Source organism: Heterodontus francisci, chromosome 1, assembly GCF_036365525.1.
Source record: "Heterodontus francisci isolate sHetFra1 chromosome 1, sHetFra1.hap1, whole genome shotgun sequence".
Taxonomy (NCBI): domain Eukaryota; kingdom Metazoa; phylum Chordata; class Chondrichthyes; order Heterodontiformes; family Heterodontidae; genus Heterodontus; species Heterodontus francisci.
The window spans coordinates 73,434,341-73,461,346 of NC_090371.1; the positions used below are offsets into that span (position 1 = coordinate 73,434,341).

The 27,006-nt window shown below is 41.8% G+C and overlaps 1 protein-coding gene across 1 annotated transcript in view; it reads left to right on the top strand.

Moving 5' to 3' along the window:
* ube2r2 (ubiquitin-conjugating enzyme E2R 2) overlaps positions 1 to 27,006 on the top strand; it is a 161,742-nt gene that overhangs the window by 66,428 nt on the left and 68,308 nt on the right. The gene's annotated exons all lie outside the window — the stretch shown is intronic.

Here is a 27,006-nt window from a genome sequence, read left to right on the forward strand (position 1 = left end):
TACCTTCAAGTAGCTGTTTCCAGTCCACTTTCGCTAAATCACTCCTCAGTTTAGTAACATTGGCCATGCTTCAGTTGAGAACTCTAGCTTCTGTACTATCAACCTGTCCACCTTTTTTTAAGTATTTGATTTGCCTTCATAACGAATCTCAGATTTTCTTGGGGAAACGAAACACAATGGCATGCAATAATTCTTGCCATGTTTCTTAGCTTCACCATGATGCAATTTGAAGTTTAGAACACCTATACTGATCAGAATCAGTAATGTATCACCATAATGTTCATGTTTAGAATCAAAAGTGTTTAGTTCTGAATTTCAGTGAAAGTCGAGGCAAAATTCCATGTTACTATAATGCAATCTTAGTTGTTCTGCAATGTAGGTAAAGGCAGGAATGCAAAATCAGCATGTGATGTTCAAGAACCTGTTAATAATACATCGTGCAGTGGCATGAGTACAATAATTCAGTCTTTATAAGTGTATCTAGAGTGTAAATAAATACCAGTGCAAATATACCAAACAAGGCATGTTAGAGCAACAAAAAGCATGGTGTCAGCAATAGTTTCCAGAAATGGAAGAGGAGATTTTATATTTACATACTTGAACATTGGAAGAACAAAGAACAGTACAGCACAGGAACAGGCCATTCGGCCCTCCAAGCCTGCGCGATCTTGATGCCTGCCTAAACTAACGCCACCTGCACTGCCGGGGCCCATATCCCTCTATTCCCTTCCTATTCATATATTTGTCAAGATGTCTCTTAAACGTCGCTATCGTATCTGCTTCCACCACCTCCCCTGGCAGCAAGTTCCAGGCACTCACCACCCTCTGTGTAAAAAAAAACTTGCCTCGCACATCCCCTCTAAACTTTGCCCCTCGCACCTTAAACCTATGTCCCCTAGTAACTGACTCTTCCACCCTGGGAAAAAGCTTCTGACTATCCACTCTGTCCATGCCGCTCATAACTTTGTAAACCTCTATCATGTCGCCCCTCCACCTCCGTCGTTCAAATGAAAACAATCCGAGTTTTTCCAACCTCTCCTCATAGCTAATGCCCTCCAGACCAGGCAACGTGCTGGTAAACCTCCTCTGTACCCTCTCCAAAGCCTCCACGTCCTTCTGGTAGTGTGGCGACCAGAATTGCATGCAATATTCTAAGTGTGGCCGAACTAAGGTTCTGTACAGCTGCAACATGACTTGCCAATTTTTATACTCTATGTCCCGACCAATGAAGGCAAGTATGCCGCCTTGACTACCTTATCCTGTGGACCTGTACGCCCAGATCTCTCTGCCTGTCAATACACCTAAGGGTTCTGCCATTTACTGTATACCTCCCACCTGCATTAGACCTTTCAAAATGCATTACCTCACATTTGTCCGGATTAAAGTCCATCTGCCATTTCTCCGCCCAAGTCTCCAACCGATCTATATCCTGCTGTATCCTCTGACAATCCTCATCATTATCCACAACTCCACCAACCTTTGTGTTGTCCGCAAACTTACTAATCAGACCAGCTACATTTTCCTCCAAATCATTTATATATACTACAAACAGTAAAGGTCCCAGCACTGATCCCTGCGGAACACCACTAGTCACATCCCTCCATTCAGAAAAACACCCTTCCACTGCTACCCTCTGTCTTCTATGACCGAGCCAGTTCTGTATCCATCTTGCCAGCTCACCTCTGATCCCGTGTGACTTCACCTTTTGTACCAGTCTGCCATGCGGGACCTTGTCAAAGGCTTTACTAAAGTCCATATCGATAACATCCACTGCCCTTCCTTCATCAATCATCATCGTCACTTCCTCAAAAAACTCAATCAAATTAGTAAAGCACGACCTCCCCTTCACAAAACCATGCTGCCTCTCGCTAATAAGTTCGTTTGTTTCCAAAATGGAGTAAATCCTGTCCCGAAGAAGCCTCTCTAATACTTTCCCGACCACTGACGTAAGGCTCACCGGCCTATAATTTCCTGGATTATCCTTGCTACCCTTCTTAATCAAAGGCACAACATTAGCTATTCTCCAGTCCTCTGGGACCTCACCTGCAGCCAATGAGGATGCAAAGATTTCTGTCAAGGCCCTAGCAATTTCTTCCCTTGCCTCCCTCAGTATTCTAGAGTAGATCCCATCAGGCCCTGGGGACTTATCTACCTTAATGCTTTGCAAGGCACCCAACACCACCTCCTTTTTGATAATGAGATGACTGAGACTATCTGCACTCCCTTCCCGAGGCTCATCATCCACCAAGTCCTTCTCTTTGGTGAATACTGATGCAAAGTACTCATTTAGCACCTCGCCCATTTCCTCTGGCTCCACACATAGATTCCCATCTCTGTCCTTGAGTGGGCCAACCCTTTCCCTGGTTACCCTCTTGCTCTTTATATATGTATAAAAAGCCTTGGGATTTTCCTTAATCCTGTTTGCCAATGACTTTTCATGACCCCTTTTAGCCCTCCTAACTCCTTGCTTAAGTTCCTTCCTACTGTCTTTATATTCCTCAAGTGCTTCATCTGTTCCTAGCCTTCCAGGAAGATTTAAAAGATTTTTTTTTTTGCTTTTGTCAAAATTGTCATCTCATCAAAACACTTATTTCTCCCTGCCCCATTATGGTTAATATATCATTTTTTTTCATTATCTGCCCTGTGGAATATTTGTAATAGTGATTAGCAATTGCATTGAATTGTACTAAAATATTGGACCTTCGACGTTTTTACATGGGTATGATCAACTCATGAAATTCTTCTATCATGAAGATTTCTCAGGCCAGGAGCAAGAATCTGAACAAATTCTACTTTAAGTACTGAAGTTGGGAATAAGTTGGAATAAGTGCACACTAGGTGCATGAAAAGGGTCAAGCACTCTGTAGTGGATGATGCTGCAGTTAGTATTGCAAAGTGACATTAGATTTATGTGATCATTTACGGAGTCTGATGTCCTTTGCAGGAGTAAATGACCCAGTGCATCTCAAGTTGCTAGAGACCCAACCTGTGCTTTTGTTTTTGAAGCAAATCCAACAGTTGTGGGATTCATTCCTGAGTCCTGCAAGCCAGAAGAGTTGCTGTTGGCTCTCTCTCCCACAGCCAGTGCCTTTCCTTTTTCTGTCATCCCATCCAATTTACTTTAAGATTAGTTGAAGTTTGAAATCAAAGTTTCAAAAACATATGAACAAGCTCCACAAGTTTAAATGTAGGAACTTTCAAACAAAGGGGAGGAGAGGGCACCAAGTTGAGAGGTTTTGGAGTTCACTTCCCAGGTTAGTGGTTGCGGCAAAAATTATATCAACATTCAAGATTAGATTAGATAGGTGGATAAGAGAAAAGGGGTATAAAGGGATATGGGATCAGGGTGATTAAGTGTGATTGATTACTTCCTGTGGAGAGTAAACACCGACATGGACAGGTTGGGCCGAATGGCCTGTTTCCATGTATTTGTGTGTGAGAACTTTACTTACGTGAATATACATAATGCTCACACATGGTTATTTTTTTTTAAAAATTGCTCTATTTAAATTGTTTTTAGATTTCTAACATAAACAGAAACCGCTGGAAAAACTTCAGTCAGCATTTGTGGAGAGAACAGACAGTTGAAGTTTTGGGCTGGACTCTGTTGGACTTGAGTTTGCTTCAACCAGTCTGAGTGCCATAACTGAGGCTATTTCAGAAAAATTGCTTTGCTGTCATGGGAAGCAGTGGTACAAGAGAGGGAATAGGGTGGGGAGAGAGCAACTTTTATTTATGATATAACTGCTGCAGTTGTGCAGCTTTTTGGAGCCACCCAGCACAAGATTTGTCAAAAGCACATCTGACTCCCTCGGTTCATAGGATTGAAGACTAATGCATGTACACAAAAACACTGAAATAATATGCATACATGGATAAGAATGATGAAAGCAATTTGTTGAAATATGCATATGCCAATGCAGTGCCATGATAAAATACTCGCAGCTGTAGCTGAGCCAGCTCATTTTGCCTCAGTAAAAATTTGGCCCTCATTCATTAATCTGGATGAAACTGTGTGTGTATAAAACATTGAGTTACAGATTAAACCAGGAATAAAATGCCATGGGTGTAATTTTAACTCTTGACGTACGACTTCAAAAATATGTTACTCGGCTGAATGCAATGAAGCTGCTTTTATTTTGATTTATCCATACTTTATTTTAATTGTATTTTTGATGGGAGCGTGTGTATTCGTGTAGGTCATAAGTTAGTTTTGCGCAATTAAACCTAAAATGTTGCATTTGTCTCGACTGGAAGATTAATAATACATGCAGAAATTTGCACTCCATATTTAAATTTTGGGCTTAAAATGACACTGATTGCAGTGTGAATACTTAATCCTACTTTCTCTCCATTTGAAGCCTTGAATCACATCTGTTATAAAATGAATGTATGTAGCTTCAGCGATCAATGTGTTCAACAGATGGAGAGCATCCTCAACAAGGTGGAACTTGCACTTATATCATGGATATGAGTGATTGCTGCGTGACACAAAGGAGCTGGATGGTGATGGAAGCGGAGACAATCGATGACTTCAAAAGGAAATTGGATGGCCACTTGTTGGAAATAAACTTGCAGGGTTATGGGAATCAAGTGGGGGAGTGGGACTGACTGGACAGCTCCATGGAGAGCCGGCATGGACTCGATGGCCCGATTGGCCTCCTTCTGTGCCGTAAATGGCTCTATGTAATTCCTCTCCATATAAACATATCAAGTACTTTCTCAGAAAGCATTGTTTCCACAGTAATGGTAGTTCAATAGACATAGAGTCATTATGGCACAGAAGGATGGCATTCAGCCCATTGAGTGCGTGCCAGCATTTATATAACATTATTCAAAACTTCAAGAAAACCCAAAGCACTTCACAGCCAATGAAGCATTTTTGAAGTGTCGTCACTGTTGTAATTTAGGAAATCAGCATACACTGAGCTGTCTCCTTCAAAATTGCATGGTCCTGTGGTCTTCTAGACTACTATTCAGAATGGCCCTTCTAACTATGTCCCCTCCAGTTATTTGTTATTGGATGAAATCTGTGAAACTTCTCAGGGGTTCACTTCAATGTATGCTTTTATGTGTTTTGTGGCAGGTGATAGAGTTGAAGATTTGTCTCCATACTACTAGCTGTTCCCACTCCTTCAACAAAATCCTAGATCTCATCCCTGGACAATCCACAGGTTTTCTGTCCTATCTTTGGTCATGGAGGGAGAATGGCACGCACACAGTGGTGAGGAGTCTCCATGAGGCTGTTGGGAGTAGGTGAAGGAAAGTTCTGAGGACTTGCCTCATGCAGAGGTCTCCAAAGCATGCAGTGTTCTGGAGGTACTGCCTTCTCAGGATATTGTGGCACTGATCATGCAGGGAAGGGTGTAATTTGCCAGCTAACTGGTGGAGGAGCATAATCTGGTGATCTGTCTCATGCCTGGCTCTGAATCCACTTGAGCTGAGTCCTCCTTGGAGCCAGATTGGAGAGAGGTCCAATAGATCTGGTATAATCTTCTTGGATACACATATGTCTCTCGGGGTTGAAAGAGTGCAGTAAAAATGGGGTGTTTTAATCTCCATGTTGGTCTGATATTTGTGATACTTGTAACACTAAGTTATCTTAAAATGACCAGGTTATGTGGACAGTTTCCTCTGTGGAATAATTTGTTAATACATTGGCATATCTAATAATTCAGAAAAAAATAAGCTGAAGTTTAAGTTCAAGGCAGACTATGAAAGAAGCAGAAACGAAGGATAACTCAGGAGTTATTAGTAGAGATGTTGGAAATCATGAGGGTAAGAAAGCTAGCATAAAGGCACTTCACCTGAATGCTCGTAGCATTTGTAATAAGGTTGATGAGTTAACGGCACAAATCATCGCGAATGAATATGATTTGGTAGCCATTACGGAGACATGGTTACAGGTTGGTCACGACCGGGAGTTAAATATCCAGGGGTACCAGACTATTCGGAAGGAGAGACAGGAAGGTAAGGGAGGTGGTGTAGCTCTGATATTCAAGGACGACATCAGGGCGGTGCTGAGAGATGATATAGGTTCTATGGAGAATGAGGTTGAATCCATTTGGGTGGAAAGACAGAGAGACTTGGGTGTTCAGATCCATTGTTCCCTGAAGGTGGCAACGCAGGTCAATAGAGTGGTCAAGAAGGCATACGGCATGCTTTCCTTCATCGGACGGGGTATTGAGTACAAGGGTTGGCAGGTCATGTTACAGTTGTACAAGACTTTGGTTCGGCCACATTTGGAATACTGCGTGCAGTTCTGGTCGCCACATTACCAAAAGGATGTAGATGCTTTGGAGAGGGTGCAGAGGAGGTTCACCAGGATGTTGCCTGGTATGGAGGGCGCTAGCTATGAAGAGAGGTTGAGCAGATTAGGATTATTTTCATTAGAAAGACGGAGGTTGAGGGGGGACCTGATTGAGGTGTACAAAATCATGAGAGGTATAGACAGGCTGGATAGCAAGAAGCTTTTTCCCAGAGTGGGGGATTCAATTACTAGGGGTCACGAGTTCAAAGTGAGAGGGGAAAAGTTTAGGAAGGATATGCGTGGAAAGTTCTTTACGCAGAGGGTGGTGGGTGCCTGGAACGCGTTGCCAGCAGAGGTGGTAGACGCGGGCACGATAGCGTCTTTTAAGATGTATCTAGACAGATACATGAATGGGCAGGAAGCAAAGAGATACAGACCCTTAGAAAATAGGCGACATGTTTAGATAGAGGATCTGGATCGGCGCAGGCTTGGAGGGCCGAAGGGCCTGTTCCTGTGCTGTAAATTTTCTTTGTTCTCTTTGTTCTTTGAAATTAGAAACTCTAAGAAGAAAAAGTCATTGATAGGCGTAGTCTATAGGCCACCAAATAATAACATCACATTGGGGCGGGCAATAAACAAAGAAATAACTAATGCCTGTAAAAATGGTACGGCAATATTCATGGGGGATTTTAATCTACATGTAGATTGGTCGAACCAGCTCAGTCAGGGTAGCCTTGAGGAGGAGTTCGTTGAGTGTATCCGTGATAGTTTTCTTGAACAGTATGTAATGGAACCGACGAGGGAGCAAGCTATCCTAGATCTAGTCCTGTGTAATGAGACAGGAATAATTAATGACCTCATAGTTAGGGATCCTCTTGGAAGGAGTGATCACAGTATGGTTGAATTTAGAATACAGATGGAAAGTGTGAAGATAAAACCCAATACCAGGGTCCTGCGCTTGAACAAGGGGGACTACAATAGAATGAGGGAGGACTTGGCTAAAGTAGACTGGAAACAAAGATTTTATGGTGGGACAGTTGACGAGCAGTGGAGGACTTTCAAAGCAATTTTTCAAAGTGCTCAGCAAAAGTATATTCCAGTGAAAAGGAAGGACTGGAATAAAAGGGGTAATCTGCCATGGGTGTCTAAGGAAATAAGGGAGGCTATCAAATTGAAAGAGATGGCATACAAAGTGGCCAAAAACAGCATGAAACTAGAAGATTGGGAAAACTTTAAAGGTCAACAGAAAGCCACAAAAAGAGCTATAAAGAAAAGTAAGATAGAACATGAGAAAAAACTAGCACAGAATATAAAGACAGATAGCAAAAGTTTCTATAAATATATAAAACGAAAAAGAGTGGCTAAAGTAAACGTTGGTCCTTTAGAGGATGAAAAGGGGAATTTAGTTATGGAATATGATGAAATGGCCGAGGCATTGAACAGGTATTTTGTATCGGTCTTCACAGTGGAGGACTTTAATAACATGCCAGTAATTGACAAAGAGAGGAACGTAGGTGAGGACCTGGAAACAATCATTATTACGGAAGAGGTAGTGTTGGGCAAGCTAATGGAGCTAAGGATTGATAAGTCTCCTGGCCCTGATGGAATGCATCCCAGGGTACTAAAAGAGATGGCGGGAGAAATAGCAGGTGCACTGGTGGTAATTTTCCAAAATTCGCTGGACTCTGGGGTAGTCCCAGCAGATTGGAAAACAGCAGATGTGACGCCACTGTTTAAAAAGGGAGGTAGACAAAAGATGGGGAATTATAGACCGGTTAGCTTAACCTCTGTAGTGGGGAAGATGCTTGAGTCTATTATCAAGGAAGAAATAGCAGGGCATCTCGATAGAAATTGTGCCGTTGGGCAGACGCAGCATGGGTTCATGAAGGGCAGGTCATGCTTGACAAATCTTTTGGAATTCTATGAGGACATTACGAGCAAGGTGGACAATGGGGACCCAGTGGATGTGGTGTACCTAGATTTCCAAAAGGCCTTCGACAAGGTGCCGCACAAGAGGCTGCTGCATAAGATAAGGATGCATGACGTTAGGGGTAAAGTATTAGCATGGATAGAGGATTGGTTGACTAACAGGAAGCAGAGAGTGGGGATAAATGAGTGCTATTCTGGTTGGCAATCAGTCACTAGGGATCGGTGTTGGGACCGCAATTATTTACAATTTATATAGATGATTTGGAGTTGGGGACCACGTGTAGGGTGTCAAAATTTGCAAATGACACTAAGATGAGTAGCAGAGCAAAGTGTGCAGATGACTGTGAAACTTTGCAGAGGAACATAGATACATTGAGTGAGTGGGCAAAGGTCTGGCAGATGGAATACAATGTTAATAAATGTGAAGTCATTCATTTCGGTAGGAGTAACAGTAAAAAGGATTATTACTTGAATGGTAAAAAGTTGCAGCATGCTGCTATGCAGCGGGACCTGGGTGTCCTTGTGCATGAATCGCAGAAGGTTGGTCCGCAGGTGCAGCAAGTAATTAGGAAGGCAAATGGAATTTTGTCCTTCATTGCCAAAGGGATTGAGTTTAAAAGCAGAGAGGTTATGTTGCAGCTGTATAAGGTACTGGTGAGGCCGCACCTGGAGTACTGTGTGCAGTTTTGGTCTCCTTACTTGAGAAAGGATGTCCTGGCACTGGAGAGGGTGCAGAGGGGGTTCACTAGGTTGATTCCGGAGTTGAGGGGGTTGGCTTATGAGCAGAGACTGAGTAGATTGGGATTATATTCATTGGAATTCAGAAGAATGAGGGGGGATCTTATAGAAACATATAAAATTATGAAGGGAATAGATAAGATACAAGTGGAGAAGATGTTTCCACTGGCAGGTGAAGCTAGGACAAGAGGGCATAGCCTCAAGATTAGAGGGAGCAGATTTAGGACTGAATTAAGAAGGAACTTCTTCACCCAGAGGGTTGTTAATCTATGGAATTCCTTGCCCAGTGAAGTAGTTGACGCTTCTTCAGTAAACGTTTTTAAAGCTAAGGTAGATATCTTTTTGAACAATAAAGGAATTAAGGGATATAGTGAGAGCGCGGGTAAGTGGATCTGAGTCCACGAAAAGATCAGCCATGATCTTATTGAATGGCGGAGCAGGCTCGAGGGGTCGGACGGCCTACTCCTGCTCCTAGTTCTTATGATCTTATGAAGTTAAATGATAAAGTAACACAAGAAGTATTAAATCTTTTGGTTCATTAAACTTCATGCAGTCATTGACTCCAAATCTTCAAAATTTTCTGACTTTCTTGAACGAAATACTTCCTTTCTCCTGCCTCTACGCATATTTTAATATCTCGTGATTAAGAGAATGGGAAGGTAATCTGCTCCAAGGAATAACTGATGTAGTCTCCCAATTGTTATCCCCAGAAAAAGAGCACTGGAATCAGGAACTTAATACTTTGGCACAACTTGTGTTTTATCCTCAATGTGTGGAGTTGCAGGTTGAAGGCCAGAATTTCCCTCCTGATTGCTATCCAGTAGCAGTGCACTGTGTGAGTGTGAAAAGAACATTTGGCCAATCGTCTTTATCCGTCAGCCACTGGTCTCCCCTCTCCACAAAAAAATTGTCAGACAGGTTATCTGGCATCCAGTACTGAATTTATTTTTTTCATTTGTTTCATTTGATGTGGGTGTCGCTGGCAAGGCCCGCATTTGTTGCTCAGTCCTAATTGCCCGTGAGCTGCGTGGCTTGCTAGGCCATTTCAGAGGCAGTTAAGAGTCAACCACATTGCTATGGGTCTGGAGTCACGTAGATTCCTTGCCTAAAACATGAACCTGATGGGTTTTTACAACAATTAATAATTTCATGGCACTATTCAATTCCAGATTTTTAATTAATTAATTGAATTTAAATTCCAGCAGCTGCCATGGGCATAAGCCTGGGTCTCTGTATTACTGACATTACCACTGCGCCACAGTCTCCCCTGTCTGGTGCGGGTACACCCACAGTGCTGTTAGGGAGGGAGTTCCAGGATTTTGATCCAGCGATAGTGAAGGAGCAGCAATATATTTCCAAGTCAGGATGATGTGTGGCTTGGAGGTGAACCTGCAGATGATGGTGTTCCCACGTGTCTGCTGCCCTTGTCCTCCTTAGTGGAAGAGTTGCGGGTTTGGAAGATGCTGTCGAAGGAGGCGTGGTGAGTTGCTGCAGTGCATCTTGTATATGGTGCACATTGCTGCCACTGTACCTTAGTGGTGGAGGGAGTGAATGTTTAAGGTGGTGGGTGGGATGCTGCACAAGTGGGCTGCTTTATCTTGGATGATGTCGCACATCCTGATTAAAGTTGGAGCCACGCTCATCCAGGCAAGCGGAGAGTGTTACATCACATTCCTGACTTGTGCTTTATAGATGGTGGACAGGCTTTGTGGAGGTAGGAAGTGGGTTTACTCGCTGCAGAATTCCCAGCCTCTGACTTCCTCTTGTAGCCACAGTATTTATGTGGTTGGTCCTGTTCAGTTTCTGGTCAATGGTAACCCCCAGGAAGTTGATAGTGGGGGATTCAGCAATGGTAATGCTGTTGAATGCCATGGGGAGATGGTTAGCTTCTCTCTTTTTGGAGATGGTCGTTGCCTGGCGCTTGTGTGGTGCTACTTGCCACTTACCAGCCCAAGCCTGAATATTGTCTAGGGCTTGCTGCATATGGACACTTGCTTGAGTATCTGAGGAGTTGCTGCGAATGGTACTGAACATCATACAATCATCAGCGAACATCCTCTCTTCTGACCTTATGATGGAGAGAAGGTCGTCGATGAAGCAGTTGGGCCCAGGTCAGTACCCTGAGGAACACCTGTAGTGATGTCCTGGGGCTGAGGTAATTGGCCTCCAACAATCACAACCATCTTCCTTTATGCTAGGTATGACTCCAACCAGTGGGGAGCTTTCCCCTTGATTCCCATTGACTTCAGTTTTGCTAGGGCTCCTTGATGCTGCATTCATTCAAATGCCGGCTTGATATCAAGGGCATTCACTAACTCCTTGAGTTCAGTTCTTTTGTCCATACGAACTATAAACTAGGAGCAGGAGTAGGCCATTCAGCCCCACAAGCCTGATCTGCCATTCTAAAAGATCATGGCTGATCTGTTTGTGGACATAACTCCACTTTCTTGCCTACCCCCGATACCGTTTGACTCCCTTGTTTGTCAAGAATCTGTCTACCTCTGCCTTAAAAACATCCAATGACCCTGCCTCCAGCACTCTCCAGGGAAGAGAGTTCCACAGAGAACTCTCAACCCTCAGAGAAAAAATTTCTCATCTTGTCTGTCCTAAATGGGAGACCCCTTATTTTTTAAATGGTGCCCCCTACTTTTAGTCTCTCCCACAAGGGGAAAACATCCTTTCCACATCCATCCTGTCAAGTCCCCTCAGGATCTTGTATGTTTCAATCAGATCATCTCTCATCCTTCTAATCTCTGAAGAATTCAGACCCAACCTCTCCAACCTTTCCTCATAAGGTAACCCTCTCATCCAGGAATCAGCTGAGTGAACCTTCTCAGAAATGCATCCAGTGCAATTATATCTTTTAAATAAGGAGACCAAAACTGTACACAACACTCTGGATGTGGTCTCACCAATGCCCTGTACAACTGTAGCAAAGCATCTCTACTTTTATATTCCATTCCTCTTGCAATAAACAACAACATTGCATTTGCCGCCTTAATAACTTGCTGTACCTGCATACTAACTTTCGTGTTTCGTGTACTAGGACACCCAGATCCGTGTTTTGCCCAAGGTTGGAAAGAGGTCAGGAGCCTAGCAGAAATTTCTTCCAATTAAATATTGGGAAGACTGAAGCTGTTTTCTTTGGTCTCTGCCACAAACTCTGCTCCCATGCCACTGATTTCATCCCTCTCTCTGACAACTGTCTGAACTTGAAACAGACTGTTCACAACCTCGGTGTCATACATGACCCTGCCATGAGCTTTCAACTACGTATCTGTGCCTTGGCTAAGTCCGCCTGGTTCCACATTCGTAACATCATCCGTTTCCACTCTTGCCTCAACACATCTGCTGAAATCCTCATTTGTGCCTTTGTTACCTCCAGACTCAGAGTCATAGAGTCGTACAGCATAGAACTAGGCGTACTAGGGCGGTGCAGTGGTTAGCACCGCAGCCTCACAGCTCCAGCAACCCGGATTCGGTTCTGGGTACTGCCTGTGTGGACTTTGCAAGTTCTCCCTGTGACTGCGTGGGTTTCCGCCAGGTGCTCCGGTTTCCACCCACAGCCAAAGACTTGTGGGGTTGATGGGTAAATTGGCCATTGTTAATTGCCCCTAGTGTAGGTAGGTGGTAGGATGTGGTAGGGAATATGGGGTTAATGTAGGATTAGTATAAATGGATGGTTGTTGGTCGGCACAGACTCGGTGGGCCGAAGGGCCTGTTTCAGTGCTGTATCTCTCTTTTTAAAAAAAAAGAAACAGACCCTTCGGCACACTGCTGCAGTGGTTAGCACCGCAGCCTCACAGCTCCAGCGACCCGGGTTCGGTTCTGGGTACTGCCTGTGTGGACTTTGCAAGTTCTCTTTTTTTTTTAAAGAGAGATACAGCACTGAAACAGGCCCTTCGGCCCACCTCATCCATGCCGACCATAATGCCTATCTATACTAATCCCACCTGCCTGCATTAATTCCATATCCCTCTATGCCTTGCTCATTCAAGTACCTGTCCAGCTGCCTCTTAAATATCGCTATTGTTCCTGCCTCCACCACCTCCTCTGGCAGCTCATTCCAGATACCCACTATTCTTTGTGGGAAAAATTTACCCCTTTGATCCCCTTTAAACGTCCTCCCTCTCACCTTAAGTCTATGCCCTCTAGTTTTAGTCACCCCTACCATGGGAAACAGACTCTGGCTATCTACCCTGTCTATGCCTCTCGTAATTTTATATACCTCTATCATGTCCCCTCTCAGCCTCCTTCGCTCCAGGGAAAACAGACCCAGCCTATCCAATCTCTCTTTATAACTCAAGCCCTCCAAACCAGGCAACATCCTTGTGAATCTTTTCTGCACCCTCTCTAGCTGAATCACAACTTTCCTGTAATGCAGGTACCAGAACTGCACACCGTACTCCAAGTGCAGCCTAACTAACGTTATGTACAACTGTAATATAACGTCCCAACTCTTCTACTCAGTTTTTGGCCGATGAAGGCAAGCATGCCTTCTTCACCACCCTCTCTACCTGTGTTGCCACTTGCAGGGAACTATGTAATTGCACCCCAAAGTCTCTCTGCTCAACAACACTCCCCAGGGCCCTGCCATTCACTGTATTTGTCCTGCCCTGGTTTAATTTCCCAAAATGCATCACTTCGCACTTGTCTACGTTAAATTCCATTTGCCAATCCCTTGCCCACTTTCCCATATCCTGTTGTAACCTTTGACAACCTTCTTCACTGTCCACTATACCACCATCTTCTGTTCAAAGAGATGACTATACCAGTTCATGTTAGCACAGTTAGCTAAACGTCAGCAGTGGATAATGTAGAAGTTGGTATTTGTGATATAGTTAATACTTTTTAAAAATGGTTAATTAAGGACTGCTCTTGGGATGGAGGACAAGTCACACCTGGCAAATATAAAAGCTGTTTGAGGAAATAACTAAATGCATTGATGAAGTGCAATTGATATGTTCATATGGAGTTTCAAAAGATTTTTAATATGGTGCCACTAAGGAGGCTGTTGATAAATTAAGATGTATGATATTAAATAGGTTGTGGCCACACAAATGGGAAGTAGGTAAACTACAGAAACAGTCAACAGACTTGACAATTTTAATGCACTTCTGGCTGGCTTCCCAATTTTTCTACCCTCTTTAAACTTGAAGTCATCCAAAACTTTGCCCATATCTAACGGGCACCAAATGCTCTGCAAAACCCTATGCTCGCTGCCTACACTGGTTCCCTTTTAAGCAACATCTTGATTTTAAAATTCATACACTAGGACACCCAGATCTCTCTGCATCTCAGAGCTCTGCAATCTGTCACTATTTACATATTATAATTTTTTTCATTCTTCCTGCCAAAGTGGGCAATTTCCCACTTTCCCACATTATACTCCATTTGCCAGGTCTTTGCCCACTCACGTAACCTATCTATATCCCTTTGTAGCCCCCTTAGGTCCTCTTAAGTTACTTTCCTACCTATCTTTGTGTCATCAGTATATTTAGCCGCCATACCTTCGGTCATTTATATAAATTGTAAAAAGTTGAGGCCCCAGCACAGATCCCTGTGGCACACCACTCGTTGCATCTTGCCAACCAGAAAATGACCCCATTTATGCCTACTCTGTTTCCTGTTAGCTAGCCAATCTTCTATCCATGCCAATATGTTACCCCCTACACCATGAGCTTTTATTTCCTGCAATAACCTTTGATATGGCACCTTATTAAATGCCTTCTGGAAATCTAAGTACAATACATCCACCAGTTCCCCTTTATTCACAGCACATGTAATTCCCTCAAAGAACTCCAATAAATTGGTTAAACATGATTTCCCTTTCACAAAACCATGTTGACTCTGCCTGATTACCTTGCGTTTTTCTAAATGCCCTGCTATAACGTCTTTAATAATAGCTTCTAACATTTTCCCTAAGACAGATATTAAGCTAACTGGCCTGTGGTTTCCTGCTTGTTGTCTCCCTTCCTTTTTGAATAAAGGAGTTACATTTGCTATTTTCCAATCTAAAGGAACCTTCCCCGAATTCAGGGAGTTTTTGAAAATTAAAACTAACGCATCAACTATCTCACTGGCCACTTCTTTTAAGACCCTAGGATGAAGTCCATCAGGACCCAGGGACTTGTCACCCTGCAGCTCCAACAATTTGTTCAGTATCACTTCTCTGGTGTTTTAATTTTCTTGAGTTCCTCACTCCCTTCCATTTCTTTACTTACAGCTATTACTGGGATGTTACTGGTATCCTTAATAGTGAAGACCGATGCAAAATATAGTCATAGAGAGATACAGCACTGAAACAGGCCCTTCGGCCCACCGAGTCTGTGCCAACCGACAACCACCCATTTATACTAATCCTACACTAATCCCATATTCCCTACCACATCCCCACCACCTACCTACACTAGGGGCAATTTGCAATGGCCAATTTACTTATCAACCTATATCTGTTCAGTTCATCTGCCATCTCCTTATTATCCATTATTAATTCCCCAAACTCACTTTCTATAGGACCAATGCTCACTTTGTTAACTTTTCTTTTTAAAATATCTATAGGAACTCTTACTATCTGTCTTTATATTTCTCGCCAGCTTTATCTCCGACTCTAATTTTACCTTCCTTATCAATCTTTTAGTCATTCTTTGCTGTTTTTATATTATGTCCAATCATCTGACCTGCCTCCCATCTTTGCACAATTGTATGCTTTTTAAGTTTGATACTATCTTTAATTGTTTTAGTTAACCACGGATGGCGAGTCCCACCCTTAGAATTTTTCTTACTCGTTGAAATGTATCTATTCTGTGTATTCTGAAATATCCCCTTAAATGTCTGCCACTGCAACTCTATTGACCTATCCCTTAACTTACTTTGCCAGTTCACTTTAGTTAGCTCTGCTTTCATGCCCTCAATTACCTTTATTTAAGTTTAAAATACTCGTCTTGGACCCACTCTTCTCTCCCTCAAACTGAATGTAAGATGCAATCGTATTATGATCGCTGCTACCTCGGGGCGTCTTAACTGTGAGGTCATTAATTAATCCTATCTCAATGCACAATACCAGGTTTAGTGTAGCCTACTCTCTGGTTGGCTCCAGAACGTATTGTTCTAAGAAATTATCCTGAAAACATTCCATGTTCTCCTCATCTAGGCTGCCTCTGCCCATTTGATTTTTCCAGTCCAAATGTAGGTTAAAATCTCCCATAATTATCGCTGTAACTTTCTGACAAGCTGCCATTATTTCTTCCTTTACACACCATCCTACGATGTGGTTAATGTTAGGTGGCCTGTACACCACTCCCACAAGTGACTTCTTGCCTTTCTGATTTCTCATCTCTACCCAAACTGTTTCTACAACCTGGTCTCCTGAACTTAGGTGTATACGAGGAGGAGTATGAGCAATGCGATGGAGTAACAATAGATTTGGAAGTACTGCTGGAAAAAAAATGGTAGAACTCAAAAATGGAAAAAAAATTAGGCCTGATGGCATAGATCTTAGAATGCTGAGGTAAATTACTGAGCAAATTACAGAGGCTCTGATTAGTCTATTTGTTGTTGTAAGTCTTCTGTTCAAAGAGATGACTACACCAGTTTATGTTAGCACAGTTAGCTAAACGTCAGCAGTGGATAATGTAGAAGCTGACATTTGTGATATATAGTTAATACTTAAAAAGATATGGGTTAATTAAGGACTGCTTTTGGGATGAAGGACAAGCCACACCTGGCAAATCTAATAGCTGAGGAAATAACTAAATGCATTGATGAAGTGCAGTTGATATGTTCATGTGGATTTTCAAAAGGTTTTTAATATGGTGCCAGTTAGGCTGTTGATAAATTAAGCTGTATGATATTAAATAGGGTGTGGCCACACAAATGGGAAGTCGGTAAACTACAGAAACAGTCAAAGTTCATGTGTTTTTTCTTGGTTGAAGGGATGTAAATGGTGCCGTTCCCCAGCTGTCCATATTCGGACCATTGCTTTTTTCAACTATATATTTTTAATTATAATTTGAAAAATAAAATCAGCATGTGTGAGATTTGGACATGGAAATGGGAACACAATATCAAAATTTGTAGACAAAAACTTGGGGGGGGGTGGTGGGGGAACTGGTATAACTCATAGTTTAACTGTGAATTGGCCTCTAATTTCAGGAGGGTGTGAATTCGTCAGTTGGGCAGATAAATGTTGCATGAAATTTGATGTGGTGAATGCGAGATGAATTTTGGGAGGCAGAATGAGAGGACATAGAAACAAAAAGTACAAATCTAAAAGGAATAGTGGAGATAGGGGAGCAGAGTTGTTGTAGTAGAAGATGTCACGCCAACTTGCTTTGTTGAAAATCTTCTTTAATCCCCTGACTGGAGATCTGAATTTATATTTTTCTTTGTAGAAATTTTAAAAAGAACAGATTAAAAAAATGACTTTGCTGGCAGTTTAGGATGACTACCTAATTTGCAACACTGTATCTTGCAGTGCAAGACCTGTGAGCTAGAGACAAAATGTCTGCTCATCTCAGCAAGAACCAAGACCCAGGAAGTTTAAGGGAACTGCCTGTTGTTTTTACCTACAGAAACACTGCTACCATATTTGAATCACTCGGTGACTGTCATGTGACAAACCCCTCCCTATCTGGTTTTAAGCTTGCGTTTTCTCTGCAGCAGCAAGGAGAAGCTTCTGGACTCTGACATATGCAGACCCAAGCTATTTCAGCTAACAAGCTTCAAACTCTCCCTGTTGACTTACCACCTTTGCATACTCCAGCTGCAATCAGAAACCCTGTTAGAGAAAATCATCTGCATCGCTGTCTCCGAGACCCACTGAACCAGTCATCTACCTCTTCAAACCAAAAGCCTCAGGACAACTGAATTCAGTTAGGCGCCAGCCAAATCATAGACTGTATAGCCCTTTTTTTCTATGGACTCTAACTCAACAAAACTCTGTAACCTATTTGTGTGTGTGCAAACTTCTAGTGTGTATGTGTGAGTGAAAGTTGGCACGTAGTTTATTATTTTCATTAGTTCGATTTAGATGCAATAAAGTTAACCTCTTTCTTTGTTAAACCCAAGAAAACCTGTCCGATTGGTTCTTATGATCATAGCAAGTAAGTAATCAAACACCTACTGAATCGGCCAGTACATCCACTTTAAAAAAGAATTAAACCTGCTGTGGTCAAACAGGGAGGAGAAAAATAGGGAAGCTCTTTGGCCCCTCCTCACCTGATAGTAACACAGAATAATTTCCATTTATCTAGTGCCATTCGCAACCTCAGGACATCACAGCACTGCGAAAGCAATCTTACAATAGTGCAGTCATTTCTCCTCTTCTAATTTTTTCTCTCTCTCTTCCCTCCCATTCTTTCTTTTTCTGTTTTCTGTCTGTCTCTCTGTCTGAAGTAAAAATCAAGAGTGATGTAAAATGGGCTGCCAATTTGCTATCCACCAGTTTTAGAATATCACAGAGTCTATCCCATGGTTTGAGTTTCCATAAGCCTGGTATGTACTAGGTAAGCATTTGTATTTGATCAAGTGGCATGAATTGAAATCAATACCTCAGCAATTGTATTCACCGCTTGCTTGATCCAGTTCATGTACTGGATAAGTGTCTGTTTACCATGCCAATAGACAATGGGCCAGATTTTTCTGTCAAACTAAAAGTGAGGTTAATGGCTCTTGCCATTATTAAGCGTGAGTGATGCAGCAATTTCAGGTGAGGGCAGATAGATGCATGCTTAAACTCCAAAAGTGGATATCTGTGTTGGGCAGATCTGCCAATAGCTTCGCAAAAACGGCATCTTGCTATCTGCTCATCATTGAATGAAGTGAAGTTACTGATACGCACTAAACTTGCCACAGAAAGTAAGTCAAGTCATTTGAAGTGCAAGTATCCATTTAACAATGTGGTACTGCCACTAAACCTCTCTGGCACAGAAAATTAACTATTACAAGTGTCAAGTCTCATTCCTTCAGGTATTGTTAGAAATTTTAAAAATGTAAAATTTAAAATTAAAAATAAGTTTAATTTTCCTTTTTCATCTCTTTTACTCTTGTAATCCAAACTTTCCTTTTCTTTATTTCTTTCTATATCTCATTTGATATTGAATTCACCCAGTCTAACTTACACATCTTTCCAAATGGCAGACGCCATTAGATACCCCGCTGCAGCAAATTTTGGTCCGTTGTATTTCTTTGACAGCTGGTAGCAGACTGATCAATTAGAATCCAGAATATGACTAATTTTAAACTAACATTGGTGGGATTGTATACTGATAGTTACTGTTTGTACTCAAAATATAGGTTAGAAACATTAAGAATTTTCAGAACAAATGGAATTGCAGATTAGAGATAGATTTAAGTAACTATTTTAGTCCAATCCCTGGATGTGCAGCAACTTTTTTGTTTTTACTTTGCGTACTTGGACGTGATACTGCTGTTCAGTTACCCTATGAAACATTTGCTTCTGTAAATAAGCTGGTTGAAGACAACTTGGCATGAAACCTCTATTTTGCAATTTGTCAATTAGCAAATGTTGCAAACCTCATTCCTGATTATCAAAAATTTGAACACACTTAAACTTCACTTTGGTTTCAGATTTTTAGAAAACCTCCTTAAGTTATTTATCTAGCATTGTTGCAGTTTTACTTCATTTGTAGTGCATGGAGTTATGTGGTGATTCAGTGGAAATGCTACTGGGGTCCTTTTTTTTTTAAACAAACATTTTTTCTTGTAGCTGAGTTCAAATCCAGTCCAAACCAATGGGATTGTCATTCTCTGCCTGGCTTCTAAGTGAAGTGAATTCATTTTCCAACTCATTTGTTAGGAACACAAGACCACAAAACAAAATTTATACATGGAAGAGCACTAAATCCACGAAAGAAGACAGCAAGGAGGGCAAGCATAAAATGGATATGTCATTGCTGCATTTCAATTTGCTCTTCTGTGGTTGAGTTTTAATGTCTGAAGAGAAGCAGTTATAACTGTCTTGGGGGTGAGAATTGCAAAAAGTGTAACTTTCTCAGCATAAACGACACTCATCTTGCACATGCAATTAACTTAAAAGCATGAGTCTAAATTGTGTTACAAACTTGCAGTATTTTTAACTGTAAGCCAGTTTGAAAAGCTGTTCCATTTGGAACAGTGCGCATTGATTGTGAAAAGCTATTCTGATCAATAACTTATTAAAACTGTACAGATTTTCTACCCAGTAAAATGTCTCTTTCTATTTAAATGTGCAAGGCAAGTATCCAATGCACAGCTAAATCAGAGGAAGAAAAATACGGATCATTTAATCATATGTCACACTTCACTTCTGAAGTCAGATTTTAAGTTACATTAGCAATTTCATGAGAGCTGAAAAGCTAACTTCATAAGCTCATTTTCAAAATCCTCTTGGATATAACTAAAATATCTGTTGGTGTAAGGTGTGACAAGGCACTAATATGATCATTCACTTTTTCTTGTTTCCTTTTTGTTTTCTGCCAGTTTTATTCCCCTCTACTTCCTCAACTGAATCCAGTTCAGCAGGTGCTAATATCTTGTACATGTGGCCCATATTGCACATACTCAATAGTTTGTCAAATATGAATATCAGGTGGTTCAACACTGAAGGAGATGGTAACGCTGAGCTAGAACATGTCCTCAGCTGAAGTCAGCACATATGCATTTCCAGCTGGTGTTGTCAAACAGTATGTAAGAATGGGAGCATTGGCTAACTTTTTTTTAAAATTCTGATTTCCCCCCCCCCCCTCACAAATACACAAAAAAGAAAAACACCCTGCTTCAGAGTAGCTGAGGTACTCCTACTACTGCTAGTACAGACCAAGGATTTTACCTACCCAGTATGGCTCAGGGAGTCACTGCAAAAAAAAAATTGCTGAGCCATCGGGTGGGGGGGGGGGGGGGGGGGAAGTCTTGTTCAGCTACTGTAATTTAATCTCATTCTGAGATACCTGCAGTGAAACTAAAAAGAAATTTGTGCATGGCGTGCAATTCCTATCCACAGATGTTACATCTAGTGTAATGATTTTGCATTATGCTTTTTATGTCAACATTTAATGTTGATACTGTGCTGACATTTGCAATAGGAAACCCCACAATATGTAAACAATTTGTTGTCTTAGTTTGAACCAGTGGAATCTCTCAAAATGCTTTTCTTTTAACCTACCATTTTTGCTCAATAACTGAAATTTCTAATGACCTGTAATAAGATTTTATGAATCAACTTGCATTTCTATAGTGCCTTTCACAAATTCGGAGCATCCCAAAGCGCTGTTATAAGGGAATGTGACAGCCAATTTGCATACAGCAAGGTCCCACAAATAGCAATGAGATAATGACTGCATAATCAGTTTTAGGGGTGTTGGTCGAGTGAGATATATTAGGCAGATTGATTGGACAGGGATAATAGAACCCCAAAAGAGAAATGGAATGCCTTCATCCTTACACAAATGGGAAGCCATGAATGTCACTAAAGTTAAAAGAGGACATGGTAAAACAAACCAAGTTGGCTAACTGGTCAAATTAGACTAAAACATAACTTTCTTTTTACAGGTTTAAGGAAAATAACTCTCAGGAGAACAGGGATAGATATCGAACTCAGCTAAAGGCAACACAAGCTGCTATCAGTACAACCAAAAGTGGAGAAGAGGATAGTGGATAGGTCTTTTTCAGTTAAGTTAGTCGTCAGAGAACAATTAAGGACTGTATCACGCCATTGAAGGATTTCTGTGGGCAGACTTGGGTGAACTCTCAGGATATCGTAGAGATTTTAAATGGCTACTTTGCATCACTCTTCATTACTGAAAATGAGTGATGGCTTTCCAATAATACAACATAGGGTTGTTACTATAATTAAACATGTCAAAGTAGATGTGAATGTTGTCCTGTCTAGAATGAGTAATCTTCAAACAAACCAGGCTGTTGATGCTGACTACATCTGCCCAAGTGTGCTCAAAGAAATGGCAGATCTGTTCTTCTAGCCACTTGCTCAAATATTTAACAACTCACTGGGGCCTGTGATTGTTCCCATGGATTGGAGAGAGACCAAAGAACAAGTAGTAATATTTAAAAAGAGCAGTAAGTCAGAGCCAGGAAACTACAGGCTGATAAATTGACTTCTATATTACTGGATCAAGGGCAAAATAAAGTTTCATTTGGAAAGGCATGGATTAATCAAGGAGAGCCAGCATGGATTTGTTAAAAGAAAGTTGTGACTGATTGACTTGATTGAATTATTTGATGAGGTAACAAAGAAGGTTGATCAGAGCAGTGCAGTAGATGTGTTTATATGGACTTTGGGAAGGCATTCGACAAAATGCTACACAGGAGGCTTATTAAGATGGAGGCCTATAGAATTGAGGGGAAAGTGGCGGTATGGATATGACATTGACAGTGAATGGAAGCAGAGGGTGGTGGTGGATAGATGTTTTTCAAACTGGAAGGTGGTTTGCAATGGTGTTCTCCAAGTGTCAGTTTTGCGTCCATTATTTTAAAAAAAATTTTATAAGTTACCTAGACCAGGTATAAGAAGCAGCATTATAAAATTTGCAGATGATGCAAAACTTGGCAACATAGTAGACAATGATGAGGAAAGTTGTAGGCCTTCAGGATGACATAGACCGGATGGTGAAATGGGCTTAAACATGGCAGATGGCGATCAGTGCGGAGAAGTGTGAAGTGATGCACTTTGGGAGGAAAGACCGTTTGCTATAAATGGCACGACTTTGAAATGTTTAGATGAGCAAAGAGTTCTCGTGTCCATTTACACACATCTTTTAGAGTGGCATAGCAAGTTGAAAATGTGGTTAAAAAGCATATGGGTTCCTTGGGTTTATAAATAAAGGGATAGAGTATAAAAGCAAAGATATCATGCTAGAACTTTATATATCACTGCTTAGGCCTCAGCTGGAGTACTGTAGACAATTCTGAACACCAGGAAAGATGTATAGGCCTTAGAAAGGTCTTAGACGTTTACCAGGGATGATGGACTTCAGTTATGAGGAGAGGTTGGAAAATTTTGGGCAGCTGTCTTTGGAACAGCAAAGGTTAAGAGGTGACCTAATGGAGGTTTTCAAGGAGAGGTCTTGATAGAGTTGATAGAGAAAAATACTTCCTCTGGCGGGTGGATCAATAAACAGAGATCATAGATTTAAAGTCATTGGCAGAAGATCTAGAGGGGATATGAGGACAATTTCCTTTCACTCGAGTTGTTAGGATCTGGAATGCTGTACTTGAAAAGGTGATGGAAGCTGATGCCATAAAAAATTTTGAATGGGAATTGGACAGATATTTGAGGGTGAGGAACTTGCAGGATTACAGACAAGGGGGGGTGGGGGTGCAAGCATAGCTCTCTTTCAAACAAGCATGACCTGTTGGATGGCTGCCTCCCGTTGTGAAAATTTCTATGATTCTATGAGTCAAATTTTCATTTCAAGGCTGCAGCCTATCTCAAAAGCCTTGGCTTGAAATGGATAATTTTACTTTACATATGAACATAGGTGATTTGCATGATTTTCCAATAGGCAATATCAGCTTGTGTTACTATCTCCTCATCCTGTTAGGATTTGAGAATTTCTTTATCTCCAAAATACTTTCATACTAAGTTCAGATTGAATTCTCAAAAATTTATTTGACAAATGAAAACATTTCTTCAAACTTATTAACAGCTAATCAATTTTACATGGTGTTACACATGAGATGTCAAGAGCAAGTGCAGTCTATCAGGTCGGGCAGTAGGGGAGAAACTTGGGCTGAGGCCCAGGCAGTGTTGTGACACTGGGGGCCAGAAAAGCAAAGAAGTAATCGCAAAAATTAGGAGAGAATGAACAGGGCAAGAGAAAAAGGGGCAGAGAGGAGAGAGAGAAAATAGTTCGCCTTGAGCACTAAACTAGATTACAATAATGCTAACACCAGACAGACTCATCCTTATTTGGTTACTTTTCCAAATATATTATTACTTTAATCTTTTAAAGCTTATCTACAAAACTGATTTGAAACTTAAATAAAAACCAGAAAAAACAATTTTGAGGTGATGGTTGATGATTATTGTTGACTTGGAGTCAGTGGTTTGAATTCACAACTAGCAGGATTCCAGAGTTTTAGCATTAAAATGCCATGTGTTTGTCTTTCTTCAAGTATCAAGAATCTCTGTTGTAGAAGTATTGTGTGAAGGTTAAGGGATTTTATCTACTTTGTCTGACCCTGACAGCTGTACAATGGACACATGCCGTATCTGATAGATTGTTGTTATGTTCAAGTCAGCACTGCCAGAGTTGTACAGTCACTGCTTGGTGCTGATAAAATGGATTGAACCTGCAATTAAAGCCTCCTAGGAACAGCTTAAATATTTTGAACTCAAAGTCTACTTATTACAGCAAATATATCAAAAGCAGGCCATCACTTGAAAGTGACAATCCTCCACAAAGCAAAACATTAATTTGAAGTGTTCAGTAGGCCTCATATATTCATGCAGTCCTGGTTTGAATCCATGTGAAGCTTTAGAAACAACGCAAAAAAAACCTCTCGACCTCTAACTTACCAGTCTAACTGTCACAGATCCATCTGTCCATGACAGTATTGGTAGAAGTGAGCACTGCACAGTTTTTGTGGAGATGAAGTCCCGTCTTCACATTGAGGATACCCTTGTGTTGTGTGGCACTATCCATGTTAAATGGCATAGATTCAGAAAAGATCCAATAGCTCAAAACTGGGCATCCATGAGGTGCTGTGGGCTGTCAGCAGCAATAGAATTATACTCAACCTGTAACTTCAGGGTCCAGCATATCCCTCAATCAACCAATACCATTGTTGATTAAGTGCTATTTGGCACTGTCTGTGACACCTTCCATCACTTTGCTGATGATTGAGAGTAGACTAATAGGGCAGCAATGGGCCAGATTAGATTTATCATTGAGAAATACCATCGAGCCAAGGCACCAACCCTGGTTCAATCAGGTGTGTAGTAGAGCCTGCCAGGCTCAGATCTGAAAATGAGGTTTCAAACTGGTGAAGCTACAGCACAGGATTTACATGCATATTAAACAGCATGGTACAGATCGAGCTAAATGATTCCACAACCAGCAGATCAGAACTTTGCAGTCCTGCCTCATCCAGTTGTGCAGGGTGGTGGATAATGGAACCACCTCTTCTGGTTCGTGGTTTAATGAGCATCTCCATCCTGAATGATGACAGAGCCCAACACATGAGTGCCAAGGCTGAAGTGTTTGTTTTCATATTCAACCAGAAATGACAAATGCATGATCCATCTCATCTTTTTCCTTACATCCCCACCATCACAGAAGCCAGTCTTCAGCCAATTTGATTCATTCCATGTGATATCAAGAAACGGCTGAGAACACCAGATAGAGCAGACGCTATGGTCCCAGCAACATCCAGCTGTAGTAGTGAAGACTTGTACTGCAGAATGAGCCGCGCTTCCAGCCAAGCTATTCCAGTACAACTACAACACTGACATTTAACCGACAATGTGGAAAATTGCCCAGGTATGCCCTGTCAACAAAAAGCAGGACAAATCTAGTCTGGTCAATTACTGCCCTATTAGTCTACTCTCAATCATCAGCAAAGTGATGGAAGGTGTCACAGACAGTGCCATCAAATGGCATTTAATCAACAATAACCTGCTCTGTATCGGTTCTGCTAGGACCACTCGACTCCAGATCTCATTGCAGCCTTGGTCCAAAGATGGATAAGAGAAATGAATTCCAGAGGTTAGATATCAAGGCAGCAGTTGACCAAATGTGGCATCAAGGAATCGGGGAGGAAAACTCCACTGGCTGGATTCATACCTAGCACAAAGGAAGGTGGTTGTGGATGTTGGAGGCCAACCATTTCAGCCCAGGGCATCAGTGCCGGAGTGTCGATTTTCAGCTGGTTCAGTAATGGCCTTTCCTCCATCTTAAGGTCAGAACTGGGAATGTTCGCAGAGTCTTCAGTTCCAGTCACAACTACTCAGATAATGAAGCAGTCCCTGCCAGCATGCAACAAGACCTGGACAATGTTCAGGCTTGGGCAGCTAGTGGAAGTAGCATTTGTGCCACACGAGTAACAGCCAATGACTATTTCCAACAAGCAAAGGTCTTACCACTTCCCCTTGACATTCAACAGCATAACCATTGCTGAGTCCCCCACCATCAGCATCCTAGGGGCCACCAGTGACATGAAATTTAACTGGACCGGAGCTGGTCAGAGGCTAGAAATACTACAGCGAGTAACTCACCGCCTGACTCCCCAAAGCCTTTCCACCCTCTAAAAGGCACAAGTCAGGAGTGTGATGGAATACTTTCCCTTGCCTGCATGAGTGCAGCTCAAACAACACTCAACAAGCTCAACATCATATAAGACAAAGCAGCCTGCTTGATTAGCACCCCAGCCTTCACCTGAAATATTCACTTCCTCCACCACCTGTGCACAGTGGCAGCAGTGTACCCCATTTACAAGATGCATTGCAGCAATTCGCCAAGCCTCTTTCAACAGCACCTTGCAAACACGCAACCTCTACCACCTAGAAGGACAAGGGTAGCAGATACATGGGAACACCACCATCTGCAAGTTCCCCTCCAAGTCACACATCACCCTCAATTGCAAATATGTTTTAATTCCTTCACTTGTTGAGTCAAAATCCTAGAACTTCCTACTTAACACACTGTGGGAGTACCCTCATCACACTGACCACAGCAGTTCAAGTACTCAGCTCAACAGAACCTTCTGAAAGGTAGTTAGGAGTGGGCAATAAATGCTGCCTTGCCAGTGACACCTACGTCCCGTGAATGAATTGAAAAAAATACTTGCTGAATTAATGAAGTATATGATGCAGGGTTTGGATAAATTAGTAGATTAGTGCATGGGAACATCACCACCTGCAAGTTCCCCTCCAAGCCACACACCATCCTGACTTGGAACTATATTGCTGTTCCTTCACTGTTGCTGGGTCAAAATCCTGGAACTCCCTTCCTAAAAGCACTGTGGACGTACCAACGCCAGATGGACTGCAGTGGTTCAAGAAGGCAGCTCACCACCATGTTCTCAAAGGTAATTAGGGATGGGCAATAAGTGCTGGCCTAGCCAGTGACGCC